At 35.8% G+C, this 18679-nt stretch overlaps 2 protein-coding genes across 2 annotated transcripts in view; both read left to right on the top strand.

Annotated features, from left to right (window-relative positions):
* The first annotated feature begins 5344 nt into the window (after nucleotides 1-5344).
* Nucleotides 5345-18679, top strand: part of LOC114664322 (hippocalcin-like protein 1) — a 52005-nt gene continuing 38670 nt past the window's right edge. Inside the window, exon 1 of the mRNA XM_028818402.2 lies at nucleotides 5345-5603. The gene's annotated coding sequence lies outside the window, so the exon portion shown is untranslated. The remainder of the gene's footprint in view (nucleotides 5604-18679) is intronic.
* The window catches only part of LOC114664624 (CD276 antigen-like), a 233561-nt gene continuing 221900 nt past the window's right edge, over nucleotides 7019-18679 (top strand). The window contains exon 1 of the mRNA XM_028818812.2: nucleotides 7019-7034. The gene's annotated coding sequence lies outside the window, so the exon portion shown is untranslated. The remainder of the gene's footprint in view (nucleotides 7035-18679) is intronic.

Genomic DNA, 18679 nt, shown 5'->3' with positions numbered 1-18679 from the left:
TTTGACAGGAAAGGAAATAACAATGCCATCTGGAGTGACAGTCCCGAAGGATCCCACACAGCTCCTAGCCTTTGATTGTGGAATCTTTCCTTCTGCTCTGTGGAGTCACCTTATTATTAACCAATCCCCCAGAGCTTGAATTCTGAAGCATACTAGCATATGAAATCAACTACTTTACGCAAGTGAAGATTTGCACTGTAAACATATCTCTGTTCAGCTAAAATAATTGCTGGCCTTTAAGGTCTTAAAACAGTACCCACTGTGGTTTCACTAGTTTTATAAACGAAGCAACTTAATGATCTATAGGGTAAAGAGAACTCCTTTGTACATTAAGACCATGCCTTTGGTTGGTGTAGGACACAGTACCCTCTGACACTTTTTTTTTTTTTTTTTGCAATTTCTCCAAATGAAAGGTTTACACTTTTAAAGGTAATAATGTTCTATCTCATTTATCTTGTTAATTGCCATTTTCTCACTATTGTCACTGGAATTTACAACTTTCTATAGTATAATATTATCCAAGTAGTACTTTAAAGGGTGTAGTAACACCATCTGTTCCAACTCAGCTTTAACAGAGAAAGAGGATTTTTAAGTAATCAACAGAAGTTGAGACACCTGTGCAAACTGTTTTCTTCAACTTGCATGACTTAATTAATTTTAATTGCTACAGAACATCTGTAGGTTGTAAGCTATTAGTTGCTCCCTAAAGAAAGCCCATTTGTAATATTCTGAAATTCCTTTTTTCAGTTTTTGCAAACCTAAACTTTAAACCCCTGGCAGTTTACCACTTACCTTTTCCCATTTTAGGTAATTTGTTGCATTTCAAATGATGACATTTGAAGAAATCCTGGGAAAAATAAGGTGTTGTAAAACTTTTGACTGGTAGCATATAAACATAGAATTTAAGCACACATATATATGTGTATATATATACTGTATATATATATATATATATATATATATATATATATATATATATATATATATATATATATATGTTATATTCTATGTTTGCTGTTGTACTTTATTGCATGCCTTGTGTTGGTATTGTATTACGGTCATTATTCTGTATGAGACATGCAAATAATAATTTTATTGCACTGAGTACATATGACAAATCTTAGGGGAGTTTTAGGATTGTGCCCCCTAGATATTGACCGCATTGCAAATAACAAATCTGTACTAGTACTCAGAACTTAACAAAATATCAAAAAGCAATTTTGCTTTCACTAATGCGGCATAAAGACTTTTAGAAGACATCGCAGAGGCAGATTTGCTGCATTGTCAGGTCACATTATTGTCAACAGCTGCCATTTCTCACTGCAGTGATCTCTATGTGGTCATTCTTATACTTAATGAATAAGCATTGCATGTTGTGTGATCACAGCACTTCTGATAATAAAAAAATGATTGGCACATGCTGATGAAACACTTGTTGACAGACTGGGAGAAAAATCAAGTTCAAAGCATTTTTTAAATAAATTAGCTCTTTTCCCTCATATTTCTACGCCTTTCAATCCAAACATGTGTATCAAATCTCAGCAGGTGGCAAATAGTCAACAGCCAACTAAAGATAAACTGTATTTCAAGAGACGCATGTTTTCTTTATGACTGACTCATCCTTTAAAATGACTTCTGTTGTTTACTGATTTTTGCTGTTAAGGCTTTGTCATGCTAAGTCCAATTTTTTATCAATGAGAACTGCTGAACAAAGAAATAATGTTATTTTTCTTCAGGACTTATCTCATAACTCCAAATCTTCTTGCATCATAATTATTATTATTATTAATTGATTAGGTTTTTATGTTTTTTTCACTATTGATGAAACAAGTGAATTTTCTCTAAATCTAAATCTACTGTACAAAATGACTATGGAGCTTACATACACCAAATCAAAAAGTTGATTTTTTATATTTTTTTGCAGCAAATTTGGTCAGATAATTTCATGGGTTATATACACCAAGGTTTTGGGTTTGTTTACTTTATTTGGTGTGAATATAATGAAGCTTCTTTCTCTGAATCTACTGAATCAATCCAAACTTATGGGCTAATTTTGGGTAAGGTATCTGAACACTTTGCTAATGATTGGTTTAGGCCTGCCATGCCAAATATAAATTGTGTTATCTTAAGCTCTTACCAGCAGACCAAGGTAGTTAGCAAACAGGTACTACAGGCATATCAGACCACCATTGCAAGGAAATCATTCTTTCAGTACTACTGGAAAAAGTGCTTTGATTTTTTATAAATTAAACACCTAGGGCCTGCAGAATATCTAAATCTCCTAATTTAAAATTCTTAAACACAGCACTAGTGTCTGTGAGATTATATTTATTTACTTTTTGCATAAACCTGGCAGATATAGTTAACTTACTGCTTCCTTCTTAATATTACATATTTTACACTGTGCATCTCTGAAGTTTTTATTTATTTATTAAATGGGAAAATTTTGTTACTGCTTGCCTTAGCATCCACTGAATTTTTTCCATTTCTCAACCTTTTAAGATTGTTTTATTTGCACTTCTCAAGTATCCCTCCATGATTTGTGCGTTATGACATTATGTATGACCTCACAAAGAACCTCGGAAAAACTTCTGTGGATCTACATTTCTCCTTCATATTAGCCAAGAACCACTAGATGGTGGTTTAAGGGAAATTTGCTGCATTAGCACCTGAATGACTTACAATCACTGAAAAAACAATGAATTTTGCTTCATACCAGATGATCTGTCAGAAGAATGTCATGCTAGCTATCCGAGCTAAAACTAAAGGGCAGCTTAGTCATGTAGGGAAACAATGATTCATCCCACTCAATCCAGCTTTAATCAGAATGGTTAAAGGAAATGACAGTTATTGGTTTAAATTGGCCTGATCCACATCGAAACTTAAAACATATTGATATGCTGTGGCAGAACCTGAAACAAACTGTTTAGGTTAAAACCTCTCAAAAAGTGACTGATAGAAAGAAGTCATATATGAAACAGTGAGCCAGCATTCCTCCTTAGCACAGCAACTGCTGATCAATAACTATAAGGAATGTCTGGCTTAAGCATGTGCTACCAAGGATATGACATCCAAGGGAGCAATTATTTGTCTCATGTTATGTAAAACAGAGAATACACTGGATGGCACAGAAATACAGTAACTAGAAATGCTTCCTCAGCTCCAGGGAGGATGGTTCAACACCATGTGTGATGTCAGCATGTTCTCTTCATGTAACAAGTGTTTTATCCAAATGTTCTTATTTCCCACCAGATTATGTGGAAGTCACTTTCATTGCTGATACGCAGTTGTTCGCTTGTAAATGTGGCTTATGGCATCTCTGCCTGAGATAAAAGCCAGTTCTCCATTGTCTTATAATGAAAAAGGTTGGTTCAGAAAATGGATGAATTAGTCATTATATTTATATAACTTTTAAGTGCACAAGTGAAAAGGCTGTAGACTATCTTCTGCATAGCCTTATGGTGAGCACCATACCAAGACAAAGCCAAGCTATGATTCTTTTGATGCCAATATAAATCAAGGGAGTAAGCGGCATTGCACCATCTAAGAAAAAAACATAGACGGAGTACAAGTTGTATTCTAAATCAAGGTGCCATACAATTACTCCTTCATGCTTACCTTCTGAACTGAAATTGACTCTCCCCCTACAGGTATTGCCTGTGCCATAATAGATTCAATCACAGGTTCTAAAAAATGCAAAGAATATTCCGGTACTTAACAGTCCATGAAAAGATTTAGATAGATAGATAGATAGATAGATAGATAGATAGATAGATAGATAGATAGATAGATAGATAGATAGATAGATAGATAGATAGATAGATAGAGTTTATTAATCCCAACATTCACATACTCCAGCTGTGGCATACTGATAAAAAAAAAAAAAAAAGATTTTTAATTTGTATATACTGCATGTATGGAATGAAGCCAGCACAGAGATGATCAATGTAAAGCTTGAGTTCAAACAAAAAGAACAAATTTAATCAAGGAATTTTTTGGTTAGATTTTTATTTCATCCTAGTAAAAAGGCAGATTGTTCAGGCCACTGCAGCTGGACAACTGATTTATTTTATGACAATATAAAATTGTAATTGACAAAAATAGAAAATAAATGTAAAAAGAGCATGCTAAACATGGCCCTGGTCAGCAGGACATTGATTATTTGTCCTTAGCTTTTCAATAAAGCGTGTTAAAATTTCAAATGAGTTGTGGATTGCCCAGCAGTAATTTTTAATTTGATGCTTTGTAATAGGAGCAGGATGCAGTGGTAATTTCAGATACGGAGGAGACCATGTTAGTTTTCAAATACCAGTCACTTTTTAAGTAAAGTTTGTGGTACACCCAATATTCAATTTATATTTCTCTTTACAAATCTAACACTCCAGGGTCACAGCTACTGCTGAGTAACTTTTTTTTCCAAGTTACATTCATTTTCAGAAAGGCTGCACAAGACCACTGGACTAAGAGATAAAATAAGATCCAGCATTTTTGAAGATTTATGGATCATTAAAAGGCATTTTTATTAGTACAAGAATACATTAAAGATGCAAAATAGGGAGGCAACTATGGCAATTTCATTTTATTAGAAATTGAACTGGATTAGGATTTGTCTTTCTTTGACAACTTTTGCCCTTGTGTGCTTTACTTACATTGAAATTAAAGATTTTAAGTAAAATGTACTTCTAGTTATATATCTTCCTCAATTTTCAGTGTTTATAAAAACATTAGTTTAATTACATTTATATTTAAAATCACTGTCATGTTAAGAGCATGAATATTGAAAGAATACTGTAAGAAATAGAGAAATACACCTATCAAAACATGACTAACTAAAAAACTAACACAAAGCAGTCTGTCAAATAATGACCAACAACAGTTTGGTTCTTTAAGAGAAGAAAAGAACAGTTTGCATTAGTATATTCTGTAAGTAGTTTTATGAAATGAATTGAAAGGCCTGGTTTATCAAAGATGCAATAGCTATAAAAATTCTGGAATAATATAAAATGCAGATATAAAAATATAAAATTGGTAAAATCTACATGCCAATAATTCATTTAAACGTCATATATTCACTAATTATATTAAAAATGCAATGTTTTCTTGCTCCTTTTTTCTTCTCTTTAGCGGGTTTTGAAAATGTTACGATTTGTTATTTTCAAAAGAGTATTTTTGAAAGACTTCAACCTTTTCAAATTCAAAGACAACCCCTGCGGCCACAACTCATTCATTTTTTGTCCATTCATTCAATTGCTGAAAGAACGCAGGGCTGAACTAAGCGCGCCTAAGTACAAGTAAGGGCGGGGGTGAAAGGAAGCCGCGCCAAGAATTAAAACCCCTCATCCAGGTCGTAGCTTTGCCAATCGCAGTAGAAGGGCGCCTCCTGTAATTCCGCTTATCAAATCCTGGGCGAGCCTTGAGCACACAGCCGACAGATAGAAAGCACGAAGTGCTACGTAATCGTTAGCCTCCCCCTCTCCTGGGCGCTTTAAATCTCGACGAACGCAAGACTAGCATCTTCTTCCTTCCTTGCACTGAAAAGACGGCGGCACTGTAAAAAATCTGCAGCATGCTGGAGGTAGCGGCCCGCCGCTGACAGTTCACAGGTAAGGGGAGTGCCTGAAACTTCCAAGTATGTTTTGCAGCTTCCGCAGGTGATACATATTTGTTTTTCGGGAAGACAGGCGATGTGCATCACCGCCCTTTTTGTAAGGGGCAGTCGACACGAGTGATCTGGAACATTGCTACGTAGCTTTGTTCATCCTTGTACCGTTTTTTTTATCCGGGCACTAGAGACTTGCTTTAACAACAAACCTTTTCTATCTTTTGCCAAGATACACGAGGAGATGTCTTACGTACACTTAGAACAGACAAGTTGAATGCTAATCTACAGTCATTATTAAGAGTATCTCGCCTATGATATTTGTGTAACACTTGTATGCGCTTCGATGCATTCTAATATCGCAGTCCGCAGCGCCCCGCCACTGCGCTACCCTACTTAGCGGCTCGTAACCTGACTACCCCACAAGCTGAAAAGCAGAGTGTAAGAAAGGATAATCAACGGGTGCTCCGATAAAACGCTGCAAATCGCTGCAAGCAGGTACAAGTGTGTTAAAGATACGCACGATTTACTCCGCACACATTAACCCGCAGTGAAATAGCCGTACCAGTAAGCGAGAAGCGGTTGTGCCCATGGGAGAGCCCATACACGAGGTGAGGTTGCACAAAGGGACCTTTAATAGAAGCTTCTTTTTGAGCCGGTGTTATGCTTTGGTTACAAGTATAAAGTTTCAGATGGCAGAGAATATATACACCGTAACGATGTATTGCAAGTAATTACACCAGTTTATGTCACAAAATTTGACAAATTAAGTTAAAACAATCATAACGTTAATTCATGCATATTTTTATCAGTTATTTGACAGCAGTTAGTTTCTGCATGGAGTGAAAACAACGAATGCCACCATTACACTGTTTAAAAACTTTGACTCTAATTTTGCACAAATTCGCAAACGCAGATTTGGTAAAACCTGAGAAAATATGCAGTACTTCCATCACACTTCTCGCGCCCGTAGCTGCTAACGGACTGGACTCGACTCATTCCGTTATTAATTTGGTCAACATCGCAGACTTCATGGTTTTCTCTTAATAGGTGACATGACGCTGAGATGCTGAATTTGTAATATATAAAAGACTGGCCAAATAATCAAGCAATTCCATTGTGTTGGTTAATTTTAGATAGTAAGTTTCGAATAGTTGTAAACAAATGAAAACATAACCATGTTGTGGCGCTGTACAAGAGTCAAGCGGCTTTCTGCTCGACGGCGCCCACGTGACTTGAGATGGAGCGCGAGCCGTTAGTGGCAACTTCACATGAATGAAATCATATTAGAGATGGGCTGCTGATGGCGAAGGAATAGCGACGCGCCTCTTACAGGATTTCAGCGTCGTCTACAGTACACATCCTGTCGCAGTGAACTATTTATGTATTTCCTTTTGGGTGTTTACATGGGAGGCATTCATATCAACAAGTTAATGTACCAACTACAATATAAACATAGGAAAAATGGTTGTGGAAAGTGACGGCAGTGTGTCTGGTTTGAAGTGCTTGTGTTATGGAATTTATTTGTGCAGTTTACAAAAAAGGTACTGTATTTTAAAATGATAACTTCTGGATTTTTAAATAACCAAATTCAACTGTAGATATAGCAATATGGATATGATATTCGGAAATAGTTTATCCGTTATTTGAGTGGTGGAATTGTGAGCTAAGATTAAATTATTTATTTTCTTATAAAAATCTTCAGGATTCTTTCTCGTTCTACACATGTGCTTACAATTCAGTTTGCCTAGAATCTGAGCTCATGGTAGACTACAAAATTGTTCATTAGGATTATTTAAGGAGATAAAGGCAGTTTTAAGTGAATGGGTGGCATTCAAAATTCCGTTTCTGTAGTCACTGCTAAGTTCAGAAATACTTTTCACCGTATCTATTCAGTTCAGTAATTTTTTTAGACTCTCAATAAATGTTGATATTTTTCATTAGTTGTGAAATGAAGCTACCATTAATTTCTAATCGGTATTCCTCATTTATGATGATAATGAAGAAGGTCTTAAAGACTACCTCAATTTTAGGCTTTGGTCCAATCATAATAAATTAAATATTAGCACCTGTGATATTTTTTGAGTGTAGTACAAATGGCAGGGTGAATAAAAGCTGCTATCCTAACCTGTGGAAGCTTAATGCAGGCTTTTCAGCTTCTCTAAATATGTTACATAATACAATATGATGAGAAAATGCTTTTATAATTTAGTTTGTTAGCCCTAAAGATTTGCACAGTGTTTCAAATTAACATTCTTAATTGAAATATGATTATTGGTACATTTAATTTTTGGGAAATATGAAATGTAGTTGGCATTAAATGGGACAACAAATGAATGACATGATGATAGCTGAGCTGGGAACACTACTCAAAATAACTGAAAATGCTGAAATATAATCTCTGGTTGATGGTTTGAATTTAATTCAAGTTCATAGTGTGTGACATATTTTAACTGGGTAATTTGTGTCCTCGCATGTTGAAATTTACAAATAGAATTCAGATTGTGATTTGTTTTTATTCAGTCTTGGTATACAGAAGGCTGTTAATTTTTCTTTGCACTGCAGTTGCACTGAACTTAATTTCATAATTGACTAACATTTGTTTCTCTGATTGAGTATTCAAATTAACAATGAATAGGCATAGATTGATTTATAAATATATGAGCAGCAGCAAGAGACGAATCTTTAGAAGTGTACTACATCTGTGTATTTCCTCCAATAAAGTTGATATCAGCAAAAAGTGCACACACAGGCTCTAGCACATTTCTTTAGCATTTTGAAATTACTGTTTTTTTTGTTTTTGTTTTTGTTTTTTTGTTTTTTCCCCATTGAGTATAGGAATAATGGCCTTAGTTATGGGGAGACACCTTTCTAAAATAGTATTCCTCTTCAGAATATCATTTGCACTCTCTTAGCACTTTTGTCTTCTCTGGCTTGTGCAGGTGATAAAATATTGTCCTTCTTACACACTACGTTTTTGACACGTTAAACATGCAGTTCTTGCTTAGGGAGTCCTCAGGATCTGCCTCCTTGTCAGAAGCTATTTACAATTTAACCTGCTCATTTTATGCATGTACTTGGTAGTCCTTTTGAGCTGTTGTGTGTAATTTGTGTTCCAAGAAGTTTAAATTTCCAATTGTTTGCTTATGTAGACTTAGTAGGTTTCTCAATCACTCAGTCATTCTGTTTTATTTAGTTCTGTGAACAGAATTTGACTTAACAGTGCAGTGTAAGGGGCTAAATAAGATTACCGTAGGTTACATAATCTAAACAGCATAATAAAAAGAAAATGGCAAATATAAAGTATGTAGTGTTCAGAAAGGCAGGAGTATTCAGCTGTTGAAATTTCTGATTTTAACTGAAATCTGCGCAATTAAATGACGTATGCTCCTCTATCTGTTATCCATTGATGGATGCAGAGCAAATGTCCATCATATAACTTTATTTAGCAATACGCTGTATATTGAAATTTCTTTTGATGCCACAACTAGATTTGTCCTCTAATTAGGTTATATACTTTTGATTTTTACTTTAGCTGAAATGGATTTGAGATGAGCAAGAATAGTTGTGGCCTATAAATAATTTCCTGCTCTTCTGCTGAATGAACTCATTAACCTCTGCTTATGTTCCTCAAAAAATTAACTGTATTTTAAAAAATATTATATTACACATTTTTTTTTTAAATCAATTTTCTGACCTCACTTTTTAAATTGAAGGAAATGCCTGTTTTTATATTATAGTGTCATTTACAAATCAGGATCAAGCCTTGTACGGGATATAAATGTTACCACATAGCACGCCCATAATGGGACAATTTAAAGTCTTAAATTAATTTAATCTGCACATTTTTAGAATTTTTGTTGGAAACCAGACTACCTGGAGAAACCCCATGTAGACATGGGGAAAACATGCAAACAGAGCACAGATGGCGGCTGGGCTGGAAATTAAATTCAGTGAGGCAACACTTTTAAATACTGTGCCTTGCCCATTAAATATTCAGAAGAAACTACTGTGAATATGACCTTATTTTTTTAAAACTTGTGTTGAAAATAAAATAGATATCTTTGAACATTTCAATGTGTATAAAAATAGTAAAAAGAAAGTTAACTAAAGCAGAAGTTCTTGACAAGACAGAAACTAGCCTCTGATCAAAAGATTAACTGTAGCCACAAAGACTCTCCAAGGTGAATCCAGAGTGGCAGTGTATATGGTTGTTGCAATAGGGAGTGTAGTCACTACCTGTGTACCTAATGAATCAGATACTCCAAATATTGGGATGTTTAAAACAGAAAAGAAATTTTTACTTTTTGAATTGTGCTTGGTTCCTCAGTTCAGAAGCATTTTGGGGTGACATGTTAAATATTCAATACACATGTATCTATTATGAGGGGAAAAAAATATGTCACAAAGTTCAAGGAAGAATAACGTGTTTTAGGTTTAGTTGAAGAAAGGATGGGTGGAAATATATTTTTGGCTTCCAGGTAAATGATCACATTATCCATTAAAACAACCACCATCACTATGTTTTTGCAGTCCCGCCTTGACTTTGAAATCACTGAAGTTTCAATAATCAGTGTATTTTAAACTTTAAAACACGATAGAAACCCGGCCAAGTTGTTAATTGTTTTACGTTTGAAGTCCTGGGCTTACATCCTCAAGTCACATTTTTGCTGTAGAAACCATTGGCCAAATGCATTGGTAGATAGTGTTGGTTTTTCCTCTATGCACTCTGGGTTTATATTGGAAGGAAGGAGTTAAACTGTTGCTTATCAGTGAAAGTAATATCTGGAAACTATTGTACTAATTGAGGGCAGTCCTCAGATAATGAGCAATCCTGGTGCAACCAGGCCTGTGACAGGAAAACTGTGAGACTTTGGGATATAGATACTATAGTATATAGAAAGTTTGTTTTGTATACTGATTTGTTGAAGAGGTAGAAACACTTGTAATAGAGCTATAGTAGTTTTCCATAGGGGTGGCGCAGTGGGTATTGCTGCTGCCTCGCAATTAGGAGACCCGGGTTCACTTCCCGGGTCCTCCCTGCGTGGAGTTTGCATGTTCTCCCTGTGCCTGCATGGGTTTCCTCTGGGTATTCCGGTTTCCTCCCACAGTCCAAAGACATGCATTGGCGATTCTAAATTGTCCCTTGTGTGTGCTTGGTGTGTGTGTGCGTGCCCTGCAGTGGGCTGGCGCCCTGCCCGGGGTTTGTTTCCTGCCTTGCGCCCTGTCTTGGCTGGGATTGGCTCCAGCAGACCCCCGTGACCCTGTAGATAGGAAATAGCAGGTTGGATAATGGATGGATGGATAGTTTTCCATAAGTGCTGTGAAATCACTGTTGTAAAATGTTTGCTTTAAGAAATGCACTGGTGAGAACTTGTTGTATACAGATCACAATAATGTAATTTCCTGACACACAACACAATAGGTACTTGGAATAAGCTATTAGACAGAACAGTAGTTTGTGTTATTTTTAGGACCCTCATATTTTACCGTAATAACATTTCTGAAAAAGGTGAAAGGAGATTGGCAGTTTATAAGGCTAAATAGCCTGTTTTAATGCACTTTTCTTGTGTTCTTATAAAATCACAAATTGCTTCTGGAGAGAGGGAGTAGAAATGGAATTTTAGATTAAAAAGTCTATCAAATAAATGCATCCTTAAAGGAAAGGCCGAGTGGTGCAGCAGTGAGTGTTGTTAGGCCACTGCTTCGTTCCAGGCTGAGGAGCTTTATGTACATAATTTTCATGCTTTCCTCATAGATGACAGTTTTCCAAAATTTAAAACCATGCTACCAAGATACCTGGTCGTTTCCTTTGCCATGTGCCAGACTGGTATATACTCTGGCAGTAATTTCTGCCTTGAGAATTTTTCTGCAGAGATAAACTTCAGCATCCTTGCAACTCTTAACCGGATTAACAGAAAAAGAAAAGAATGCAGTAGTTTCAGATAAGTAGGTTTCTGTGTGGATTTGGTTTAATTTGCACTCGCATTTCAGTCAGTTGTTGTTGCTTTATACTGAACTACCAAATGACTCTTATGGCTAGAACTAATTTAGATTCACACAGTTATGCCTTTGTTTTGTATGATGTGTAATTTCACCTTTTGTTCTAGTTGAGTATCCTCTAACAGTTCCAGAAATATGAAAACGCACTGTGCCTTGTTGATGGATGCTCATCCTACGGTACTTGTGGGATGTCCCAGCAGTTTAGATTTTTTGCATAATACATACTATACTGTTTGATTAACTTAAATGTTGATATTTTAGTGACTTGTCCATGTTGATAATTAATCCAGCACTTTTATAGTATCTACTGGCATGTGGTGAGGACTGATTTCGCTTAATTTCTAGGTAATATCACAAAGCAACTAACATCTCTTGTACTTTGATTCCTTCCTAGTGGTAAGTTTAATACAGCACTTGGGTCTTCTAGCATAATGGAAATACAGGTGATGAATCAATCAACTGTACCTAATCCACAAGTGTAGCCATGACATAGGAAACTAAGTTCCATGTTCAGTTAATGTACTATTCTACTTCTGCTGTAGGCTTGAGAAGAACCAGAGCACATTCCTACAGCATCATACACTGGGATACAACCTATTCATTGCAGGGAACATTCACACATTTATTCATATTTGCGTATGTATTTGTGATAATAAGAGGAAACTGGAATACACGGAGAAAACCCAAACAAACACAGTGAGAATTGACAAACTTCATACAATGAGAAAATGGTCTGCGAACTGGAGCCAGGTCCGTGGCTGTTTTTCATGACAAGAGGTAATTGTAGTGAATGTGACTCCATGGTTGACAGAAGCTGCACCCAAGTGGGATGTAGTCCTAGAATATAATGAACAGCGAACTAAACCGTGATGTATTGTACACTGTTTTCGGGGAGTGTCTCTGTGCCTCATCTCTGCAGCATCTGAACTGCAGATGAAGAAATTTGAACTTGGTGATAACTTTCAGTTTGCAACTTTGATCAGTCTGTTTAGCCCTTGATGTTCTTGAGCAGTGCAGCATCTCAGTGGCTCTTTCTGTGTACTGCACGCTACTCCTGGCACTGTATTTTGAAAAAGGGTTTAGATAGTTTAATCTTGCTTGTATATCTCTGAGGATAATCTGCTATCATACCTCTTTACAGCCACTAGAGTTTACGTAAGATCAGTGTACTGTGCCATCTATAGCAAGAGAGAAAGCTCTTGCTTGAAAGCTTTTGGTCTAGAGATTTAAGGATGGTTCAGATTATCACTCTGCCAGTGACTTCACATGTGACACTGACTCAAGTCACCTTCCCTCATGTGGTCTGTCCTGCCAGAAGGCCTTGATTCTTAGTGGGGCTAAATTCAGCTGTAAGTTAAAGCTTATCTGTTTGAGTTTCTGGGTGGCATGTAGCAAAGAACTGATGTCTTGCAGTGGGGTGCTTAAGGAAGATATTATGATGTTTATTTTGAATATTTTACTCTGATAATATGGTTCATACTCTTCTGTTCACTTGGACATTCTAGAGCGTGTTTTATGCTTTGTAATATGCAGTAAGTGATTCACACAGATCTGAAGTACATATTTTGCAATTATTTAATGTTGTTTATTGTAAATAAGTCCACCAATTAATACAATTAGCAGTTTATAAAAATTGAAGTGCAACAGTTTTTTTTCAGCTTGTGTTTTTCTTCCATTTCTCATCTGTTTCTGTGACTTCACTGTTTGTTATAAGTCTTTTTTGTGGAATCGTGGGGGTGTATGTATGATTTAACAATTGATTGATTAAGCAATGCTTCTCTGGGCTTTGACCCACACTGTTTTAAGGGAAAATATTTGCTTATCTGTCAGATAGTATTGGATATACACTTTATTCCCAATCTAATGGCATTATTTAGATTAACACTAGGTGGGTTATGATGATGCTATGCAAAATGTTGTGATATCCTACACAATGTCCTCACAGGTGGCGCAGTGGTAGTGCTGCTGCTTTGCAGTAAGGTGACTGTGGAAGATTGTGGGTTCGCTTCCCAGTTCCTCTCTGTGTGGACAGCGCTTTGAGTACTATACTGAGAAAAGTGCTATATAAATGTAATGAATTATTATTATTAACTTTTTTCCTGTTATTGTTTCAGTGAACATGAGAAACCATTTTAAATGTGTTCTCTGATTTAGGCAGTTCACTGAACTGGGTAAGAAAGAGGTATTGGGTATGACTTAATGCTATTTTAAACACTTTATCATTCTGCAACAATTGATAGTGTTCATAAATGGAAAGAATAGTGTATCCTAATGGTTTAAGTAACCCAAAAAATAGAAGTAAAAGGTGGCATTGTACCTCAGATGGGCCTGAAGGGATCCAATTTACCCAACGTGTATGGTATTTGATGTATTCTATTCCTGTGTAAAGCAATAGTTACAGAAATGGCTTTTTTTTTTTTGGTCTAAGCTGATTGGCATTTTATCCCCTGGAGCACTGCAGCTGTTAAGAGTGCTCCACTTGCCTTGAAACTTAGTTTTATTCAGTTTTCTCTCTTTCCTTCAGCAGCTGATATGTTTTTCATGGGCAGAACCATAAAGTAAACAAGTTTGAGAGTCTAGACATTTAGACTTTCACGCCAGTAAGAATGAATTTGAAATGTCTAACATTATTCGCCCAGTAGATCCAGTGAACTTTTTTGAAACCTAATTCTGAGGCACCAATATTGGAAAAGTCAGAATTTCACTTCTAAAAATAAAGTATGAAGAAAATACATTTAACAATTGTGCTTTGTCATTCTGGTGTCATATCAATAGAACACTGGTGTCATATCAATAGAACACTGATGTGGTGTGCAGATGTCTAAAAACAAAGTGATGGTATTTAAAATTAAATCCTTAGTGGTCGTTAAGGAGTGCAGCAGATTGCTGTCTTTGAAAGCAGGGACTGTACTGTTTGGGTGAAATGCAAGATCTGCAGCTCTACAGATTTTTCAGGCTTTTCGAGTCTGATTTGCACTGGTGTCTGTTGTTCCTGAAGCTATATCAAAATTGTTAATCCAGGACAATCCTTTACCTTCAATATGAACTTTAAAGTTATCCTCTGATCTCGTAAAGCAGGAGCTTCAGGGAAAGGCATGCAAAATCCCTTTTACAAAAATACATGCCAAATCCTGTAAGCTTGGAAAAGATAAAAACATTTATTTTTATACTGTTAAATAATGTGTAATGTATGTGACTGTGCATAGGCTCCTTGCTTTTTGATATCAGAGGGAAATTGTAAAGCTGATTAGTTGAGTATAAGTTACTGCCTCATTCTAAAAAGTTACTGTCACATTTTATTTCGTTTCATATTTGGTTTTAATTTCTACAATGTTTACACATATTGATGATATCGTCAAGCTTTTTATTTTAGAGTTGTTATGACAGCTTGTGGCATGCTTGACATCTACGCATTTATGTGACATCATGGCACATGGTCATATGGTCATAGCAGTCATCCTATTTAGGGCTGAGTAGCACATTCAGTCATCATTTGAACATTTGTTTTAATAAATATTTTTTTCTAACATTTCTCTAGCATTTTTTTTTCTTTTTTCTATTCAGGGCTGTAAGTCAGGTGTTTTCACTCTGGAAAACAATGGGGATTAAACTTGAAACATTGTGGTTTACAGTCAGCAAATGGCCTAGTGGTTATTTCCAAATGAGTTGGAACTTTTTTATTTATTTATTTATTTATTTATTTTTTTATATCCCCACATTTTTGTGATAATCGGTTGACTGTTTTTTACTTACTGTATAAAGATGAAGCCTTGCAGCTGTGTAGTTCAGACTATTTCATATTCATATGGTGTAGTACTCAATTGGAGACTCTACCTGTTACAGTCAGCAGGGTAACTGAAAAATTGTGTTCAGATGGGTATAGTATAGCAACCTTTGTAGCTAACCTGTGGTTATATCTCCGTTCAAGGGCAAGATCGATAACACACTGAGGACTGGCATTTTATTAAAATGTCAGGATGCATTGAATTAGTAATACTAGTTTTTTTCACATCCTCCTAGAGACTCCAGGATCCAGAAAGAGAAGTAGTTAGTTACATTGTATCCTCTGTTTCTTTTATATTTTGCTTGAATTGATTACCTGTCTGTATAAATAAATGATTGCTTTATGGATTATATTCTTGTGTCTCTTTGCATTTTAGTCACATTTTCTCTTGATAGAAATTGTATGATTTCTAGAGGGTATTAATAATCAATTGGCACCGACTGAATATTTTATTTTCTGCATATTATGTATCTGCTTCTTGATGTCTTTTTTTTATTTATTTATTTATTTTTTTTTGTTTCAAGCCACTTTCACACCTCTGCCAATTCAGGCACAAATAATGAGCTTGCTCCAGTCCATTCTCATAAAATGTATACTAGAACATAATACATTCTTTTACAGTTATTAATATATTTTGCTTTCTCCATCTCTCCTTGAAGTGCTTACATGTGGACCGAGGTGTCAAACCGCTTAGGATTCCTGGATTGGGCAAGTTGCCACATTTTTACTATAATCTGCAAACCAGCGTCCTTACAATGCCTCTCCTTCACCAATTTAACTGTGCCAAGAAGTAGCTGATCTCTTTAATGTAACCGAATTATCAAACATCCCAGCTAAATCGGGTGCTAATCTGGACTGTTGCTGTGAAGAGGACAAACCCAACTGCTTCATAGACACTTTCTAAAGCACGTGTCATCTTTGAGCAAATGTATGCATAGATTTTTGATTATGACAAAAGGCAACGCTAAGGTTTTCGACTCTCCATTAATTGGTAATTGGGAAGTCTGACAAGGCAGCTACGGAATAACTTGTTAGCCTTTTTTTTTTTAGTCTGGGGCTGTGAGTTGGATTTTTAAAGGAAAAAAAATTGCATGAAGTTGGAACTCGCCTATCTGAATGAAAGCCATTCAGACTACCTGCTAGCAACGTGACAGTTTGGAGCATCTGTCTTCAAGTGGCCAGGTTGGTGTAGATACAAAAAAATCAACAGGTTAGTAAAGGAAGATCAAATGCAGAATTCAAAGAGCAGCTTCACCCAGCCAACTTTAGCCTGAAAGTTCCAAAAAAGCTGGAAAATATGGAAAAGGAAAAAAGGCAGAGAATCAAGGGAAGTAAAAACCAAGATTTCTGTTTACACCTATTTTTGGGCAACAGAAAATTCCATTATCTTTAAAGATGCTGTACAGCAGTGATGGTTTTCATGTTTTCCGAGAAAGAGAGTTGGTTACTAAGCTGCATCAGATATGTGTTTTGAGGGTTGTAGTTAATGATTGTTCAGAACATCATTGTCACTCAGTGAATGGATGGAAAAAATATTGTTTGTGGGACATTGATGTCATTTAATAGAGTAAAGTCATTATCATCCTTGTTCAACGCAGAGATGCTCTTGGTAAATTAAATCCCATTTTGCTTAGCATTATGGTGCAGTTTGCCACCCTTCATTATTACTAGGTTAAAAATAGAGATATACTGTTGATAGTATGAATTTATGTCCCATAATTAAGGGAAGCACATAGTTTTCAGTAAAGCCACTCTCACAGTTCTTAAGTTAACAGCTTTTATATGTAGAGAATGTATGTGTCTATAAATGCATTAAATGAAGGGTCTGTAATGAACACACACACAGATATAATATATGTGCATTATAGATATAGATTTCTAACATGAATTGGGTACAGAGTAACCTCTTGACATTGAAGCAATTTGTTTTTGCAACTTAATGATACTGCTTCAAGTTATTCTTGATCTGTTCCATCTATCTGTCAGTTTAGGGTCACAAGGGGCTGCTGCCCTTCCAAACAAAATTGTCTGCAAGGTGAGAACCCACCCAAGACTAGGTGACACTAGTGAATTTAATTTTTAAATAACATAACATTTTATACTGATCCAATTCAAGATCATAGAGCGTCTGAGCAAGATGTACAAGGATGGTGCTACCCTCGGACAGGTCATCAGTGCATCACAGGTCTTTTTAATTACCAATGCATTTAGCAAACTTTTAAACTAATTTTATTAATATACACACAAAGTTAATAAAAATACATTCACATATGCATAACTCATAAAGTACATACAATGTATTTATTAAGATTATGTGTTAGTTTTCAGAAACAGCCTATCATTTGTCAACAAACTACTTCAGCTTTGCTTAAAACTTTGTAAAACTAGAGTAACAAGGTGTTTAAGCCACTTGTGAACTAGTATGTTAAATTGAAATTCACTAGAAAAATAACGTCCTCTTAAAAAATCACTAAAAGGTGCAAGAAGTGGTAATTTATTACATTGTAATGGTAGGGACAACAGTGTACATCCATTAGTCTATATACATTACTTGCTTAATCAGTTTTCAGTATTGTGGAAGACCGGAGGTTACCCTGTCTATATAGGGTCCAAGGTGGGAGCCAACCATGCCCAAGGTGCAAGTGCATGAGAGAACTAATTCTTACTTAAATAATCACACTTTTAAACGTTTTACACATACCCATCGTTACTGTGTGTGCATAAATATGGCAATGGATACCACGGAAGGAGTCTCACCTTTGCAAGTTTAGGTTGAGGGGTTACTCAATGATACATGGAGGGTCCCAGATGCCTGTAGTCAGTAGAACATATTGATACTGGTGGTTTTGCTTCATGTCTCAAATAGGGTGGTGCAGTATATGGATACTGAAAAAGTACAGAAAAATCCTATTTTTTTTTTAAAATGATATGGTAACAGGATTTCATTAATTTAGGAAGAGGAAGCAAATGTTAATTCTTAAGCATATTATGCTCAGTCGTTTTTGTTTTTATCTTAACTATTTTAATTATAATATATATAATTTGGCCTGGTCAACCTTTAGAGCCTGCAGCTCGTTGGCCATGGTGGTCAGGACTGCATTTAGGTCTTGCCCTTCTGTCATTTCTTCGGGCTTTATCCTGCCGACTACACCACTGTAAAGAAACACAAAGACCACTGTAAAGGTTTGGTGTTTTTAGGCCCTGTATACTGTAAAGTAACAGGTTTTTTGTCTGTAAAAATCCAGTACAGACATGCAACAAAAAAAAATGGCTGGTGGACAATTTATAGTGAC

This window comes from Erpetoichthys calabaricus, chromosome 14, assembly GCF_900747795.2.
Source record: "Erpetoichthys calabaricus chromosome 14, fErpCal1.3, whole genome shotgun sequence".
In the NCBI taxonomy this organism is placed as follows: domain Eukaryota; kingdom Metazoa; phylum Chordata; class Cladistia; order Polypteriformes; family Polypteridae; genus Erpetoichthys; species Erpetoichthys calabaricus.
Note: the sequence above shows the minus strand (reverse complement) of the source record. Positions and strands in the feature narration are given on the sequence as shown.